This window comes from Onychostruthus taczanowskii, unplaced genomic scaffold (assembly GCF_017590055.1).
Source record: "Onychostruthus taczanowskii isolate IOZ18803 unplaced genomic scaffold, ASM1759005v1 scaffold2, whole genome shotgun sequence".
NCBI classification, from domain to species: Eukaryota; Metazoa; Chordata; class Aves; order Passeriformes; family Passeridae; genus Onychostruthus; species Onychostruthus taczanowskii.
Genome location: NW_024499239.1, coordinates 28,535,499 through 28,541,498, shown reverse-complemented (window position 1 = coordinate 28,541,498; position 6,000 = coordinate 28,535,499).

Sequence of the window (6,000 nt, the reverse complement as noted above, 5' to 3'; positions counted from 1 at the left end):
AGAAACCTCCTGAGAGGAGCTCCCCTTGCTTCGCTGCCAGAAACCTGGGAGCAAATATCACCTGTGGCACCTATTTATAGACCCTTGGAATGGTTTGGGTGGGAAGAGACCTTAAATCCCAAAAATTCCACCTCCTGACATGGCAGGGACAGCTTCCACTGTCCCAGGCTGCTCCAAGCCCTGTCCAGCCTGGCCTTGGGCACTGCCAGGGATCCAGGGGCAGCCAGAGCTCCTCTGGGCACTGTGCCAGGACCTCACATCCTCACAGGGAAGGATTTCTTCTAGAAATCCTAAATTCTAAAGGATTCCTGCTCTTCCTCTCCCCTGCAGGATCCTCCTCTGGGATCCTGGATGACCGCAGAGGCAGGAGCAGAAACAAGAGCCATGGACACAAACACTTGGAGGGTGTTCCAAGGAGAGGCTGGAATGCCAAGAGGGAACTCAAATTCCAGAAATCTTCAAGAGGGAACTCAAATTGCAGAAAGCCTCCTCTAAGTGCAAGGAAAGCCAGGAAACAGCCATGGAATTTCAGCAGGAATTCAGGTGGGAGGAAGGATGAACACCCCCTCAGAACGTGGGAATTCCTCACTGCTCTTCCCACGGAGCTCTGGGAATAGCAGGACAAAGCCAAAACCAGGAAAATCCCAGGCAGATTTTGCTCCCAGATGGAGCACAAGAGTAGTTGTTAATTTAAAAAGAAGATTATGAATGTCACACAGCTCCTGCTCCTCCTCACTAGGAGTTTTCCGTGTTAAACTGAAGCACCAGGGAATTTTTTCCTCACAAACACAATTTTATAGGATCACGGGGTGGTTTGGGGTGGGAGGGATATCAAAGCCCACCCAGTGCCACCCCTGCCAGGGGCAGGGACACCTCCCACTGTCCCAGGCTGCTCCAAGCCCCATCCAACCTGGCCTGGAACATTTCCAGGGATCCAGGAGCTTGTCTGGGCACCCTGTGTTGAAAATCCTGGAATCACAAGGTAAAATAATGAAATTCTTTAAGCTGGAAAAGCCTTTTTGAGTCCCAGATATCCCACTGGCACCTCCCAGGATGGAAGGGACCCACAGGATCAGGGACCCACGGCATCAGGGACCCACGGGATCAGGGACCCACGGCATCAGGGACCCACGGGGTCAGGGACCCACGGGGTCAGGGACCCACGGCGTCACGGACCCACGGCATCAGGGACCCACGGCATCAGGGACCCACAGGATCAGGGATCCACGGGATCAGGGACCCACGGCATCAGGGACCCAACTCCTCCCCTGCACAGGACAATCCACCCTTCCCTGAAAGCTCCTGGAGCTCTGGCAGCCCTGGGAATGCTGCTCAGGGGAGGGGTTTTGGGATAACAACACAAAACGCAGCTGGAAAGCGGGAATTTCTCCCCGGGAGCTCCACCAGAGGCACCTCAGGTACCTGCTGCTCACTGGAGCTCCAGCTGCTTCCCCTCTCCACGCTGCTTTAAAGGAAAGTTCACATGCACAAAATGCACACAAAATTCTCCAAAAAGCTACAAAGAGGATGAGCTCCTCAGCCTCAGGCTCTAAACCAGTTTAGATGATTTAGAAAATCTGAATTATTTTATCCCTACAAGGAGAAACCTCCTGAGAGGAGCTCACCTTGCTTCCCTGCCAGAAACCTGGGAGCAAATATCACCTGTGGCACCTATTTATAGACCCTTGGAATGGTTTGGGTGGGAAGAGACCTTAAATCCCAAAAATTCCACCTCCTGACATGGCAGGGACAGCTTCCACTGTCCCAGGCTGCTCCAAGCCCTGTCCAGCCTGGCCTTGGGCACTGCCAGGGATCCAGGGGCAGCCAGAGCTCCTCTGGGCACTGTGCCAGGACCTCACATCCTCACAGGGAAGGATTTCTTCTAGAAATCCTAAATTCTAAAGGATTCCTGCTCTTCCTCTCCCCTGCAGGATCCTCCTCTGGGATCCTGGATGACCGCAGAGGCAGGAGCAGAAACAAGAGCCATGGACACAAACACTTGGAGGGTGTTCCAAGGAGAGGCTGGAATGCCAAGAGGGAACTCAAATTCCAGAAATCTTCAAGAGGGAACTCAAATTGCAGAAAGCCTCCTCTAAGTGCAAGGAAAGCCAGGAAACAGCCATGGAATTTCAGCAGGAATTCAGGTGGGAGGAAGGATGAACACCCCCTCAGAACGTGGGAATTCCTCACTGCTCTTCCCACGGAGCTCTGGGAATAGCAGGACAAAGCCAAAACCAGGAAAATCCCAGGCAGATTTTGCTCCCAGATGGAGCACAAGAGTAGTTGTTAATTTAAAAAGAAGATTATGAATGTCACACAGCTCCTGCTCCTCCTCACTAGGAGTTTTCCGTGTTAAACTGAAGCACCAGGGAATTTTTTCCTCACAAACACAATTTTATAGGATCACGGGGTGGTTTGGGGTGGGAGGGATATCAAAGCCCACCCAGTGCCACCCCTGCCAGGGGCAGGGACACCTCCCACTGTCCCAGGCTGCTCCAAGCCCCATCCAACCTGGCCTGGAACATTTCCAGGGATCCAGGAGCTTGTCTGGGCACCCTGTGTTGAAAATCCTGGAATCACAAGGTAAAATAATGAAATTCTTTAAGCTGGAAAAGCCTTTTTGAGTCCCAGATATCCCACTGGCACCTCCCAGGATATCCCATTTCTCAACGCAGCAGAGTCACAGGCAGCACTCACCATCTCCTGCTTTATTTACTGCTTGGATTTGGGATGGAAATGAAGCCCTGAGGGAAAGAATCCTGGAAAATCCTGAGCTGGGAAAGACCCACAAAGGTCCTGAGCTTAAAGAGGAAGCTGAGGTGGGACAGGAGCTTTATGAGTGCCTGAGTTAGGGGAATATGGGAAGTTTTGGGAATTAAAGCTCTGTGAGATGATCCAGAGCCTTCTGGGAACACCCCAAGCTCCAGCAGGGCTTGGCGGCTCCACCCTTGCCAAAACCATGGATTTGGGGCCAAAACTTCTCTGTACAAAGGGGAAAAATCCCAATTTTCCCCCAAACTCAGGCACTGCCATGTCAGGATAAAAAAATCCCCAGGATAAATAAACCTTCCTGAGTCTTCCAAAAACTTTTCCAGGCAAACACAAAACCTGATTAAACCAAAATCTGATCAAAGCTCAGAATTCAATTTCCTGGTGCACTGAGCAGGGATGGGACTGGCACAGGGGACCCCTGGCACAGGAAGCAGGATCCCATGCCAGGTATTTTGGGATTTATCAGGAACACCACGTACTGCAGGTGCTCCCACTGCTGCTCAGGTACTGGGATGGACATGGGATGGACACGGGATGGACACGGGATGGACACGGGATGGACACGGGATGGACACGGGATGGACACGGGATGGACACGGGATGGACACGGGATGGACACGGGATGGACACGGGATGGACACGGGATGGACACGGGATGGACACTGGGATGGACACTGGGATGGACATGGGATGGACACTGGGATGGCCCTGGGATGGACCTGGGATGGACATGGGATGGACATGGGATGGACATGGGATGGAGCAGCCCAGAGCATCCTCAGGGTCACACCAGGCTGGGACTGGAGCCATCCAGGCTCTCCTGGGAGGAAGCACCAGGTGTCACAGAGCTCCAGACTCCCCAGGCCATGGATCCCCCCACAAACCCCCCCAGCCACGGCTCTGCAGGATCCACATGGATTTCCTGCTGCCCAAACTCTCTAATTCATCAGCACAGAGAAAAGGAGTCCAGAAATATCCCCCCTCATCATCCAGGCTTTTCTGGGATCTGGGATCCATGCCAGCCCCCTGCTGAGCAGCTGGAACACCCCCAGCTCAGGGAACACCAGGAGGAGGGAGGTTAAAACCTTCAGAAACTGCCACTGTTTATCCAGAAGAAGCAAAATCCCACCTTATTTTTTTTTTTACAAACATCTCCCGGTGAAATTCCTGCACAAAGCTGGTTTGGGAGTTGACTTTGTCAGGAAACTGAGTTCAGGAGAGAAATCCTAAACTAGCATTTGGGCTTTGACTCAAAATAAATCCAGAGTGAGTTTAGGACTATTTTAATTCCCCTCCAAGCCCTGAACACTCCCAGGGGACCCCAAAAGTCTCCCTGTGGAGGGGAATCAGAATCCTGGAGTCATGGAATGGGTTGGAAGGGACCTCAAAGCTCACCCAGCGCCACCCCTGCCATGGCAGGGACACCTCCCACTGTCCCAGGCTGCTCCAAGCCCCAAAGGCCAACCTGGCCTCTGGGAATTCCAGCCAGGAATTCCTTGCCAAGATCCCAGCCCAATCTCCCCTTTGCCAGTGGGAGCCATTCCCTGTGTGCTGTCCCTGCAGGCCTTGTCCCCAGTCCCCCTCTGCAGAATTTGACCCAACAATTTGGGGACATCCAGCACCCAAAATGAGTTCACCTGGGAACAACAACACAAACTGGAGGGGGACACGGTGTCACCCACTGGGATCTCACAGCAATTCCCATGGAATTACAGAGTGGTTTGGGGTGAAAATTCCTCAGAGACCATCGAGTCCAACCATTCCCAGCACTGCCAAGGCCAGCACTTGGGATGTCCCCAAGTGCCACATCCACAGGGCTGCTAAATCCCCCCAGGGATGAGGAGCTGGGCTGGACAAGCCTTTCCATGAAGGAATTTTCCCAACATCCAACCTGAACCTGGCACTGTGGTAATGACATATCCCATTAACAGAGCTCTCTCCCAGGATTTTCCTGGAAAGCTCAAAGAATGAGAAGCAATTCTTCTCTTGCTTCACCTGTCCTGCACACTTAAAATGTTACAGGGATTTGTTTAGCAAAGGGTGATTTCTTAATTGGACACTGGTGATAAGTGTTTGAAATAAATTACATCTGTCTGGATCGTACTGCCTGTAAGAGCAACAAACTTCTTAATAAGTACAGTACACAGAACAGAATAAAGCAATTAATCAGCTCCTAGAACCACAGAGTCAATACTAATTACCACCCAGCTAAAACCCCGCACCTTAACGCCTCTCCCTCTCCCTGGCAGCACATCCCGAGCCCAGGCTCCTGCACGGAGCCCCTCGGTCCCTCCCGACGCCTTTTCCCCCCCCGGGAGCTCATTCCAGGCGCTAGGACCCGCCGCTGGAGCCTGCGCCCTGCTCGGCTGCACCGCGGCACCGCAGCCCCCGCGGCCGCCTCCTCCTCCTCCTCCTCCTCCCTTCCCGAGCATCATCCCACCGCATTCCCGGCTCTTTCCGCGCCTGGGATCGATGCTCCAGGATGCTCCGAGGATGCGGCGGGAGGTCAGTGGGGTTCATGGCCGGCGGGATGCTTTCCAGGGAAAAGCTGGATTGAAGGGCTCGGTGCTCCAGTGCGGGGCGGCAGGAGCACAAATCGCGGGGTTTAAACCCTCCCAAAGCCCCTCGGCTCCAGCTCACAGCGATTCCCAGCTTTCAGCTTTATTCCCTCGTTCCTTATGGGATTGCTGAGCAGCCACTTCCCTCGGAGGGCACGGAGCAGGGGGGAATAGCCGGGGCTGGGGGTCATTCCATAATCCATGAATCCCAATCCATCAAAACCCCATTCCTTCGAAAAGACTCCGTTCCATCAAAACCCCATTCCCTCCAAAAATACCCCAACAGCTTCAAAAAAATCCCCATTATCTCCAAAAAAAATTCCATTCCATCAAAACCCCATTCCTGTGAAAAAAAAACCCCAATCCATCAAAACCCTCTTCCCTCCAAAAAAACCAATCCCAAAAAAAACTCTATTTCCTCCAAAAAAACCCAATTCATCAAAAAAACCCCAATCCCTTCAAACCCCATTTCCTCAAAAACCCCAATCCACCCAAAACCCCAATCCCTCAAAAAAACCCCCAATCCATCAAAACCCTCTTCCCTCCAAAAAAAAAAAAAAAATCCCCAAAGAAACCCCTATTTCCTCCAAAAAAACCCAATTCATCAAAAAAACCCCAATCCCTTCAAACCCCATTTCCTCAAAAACCCCAATCCATCAAAACCCCAATC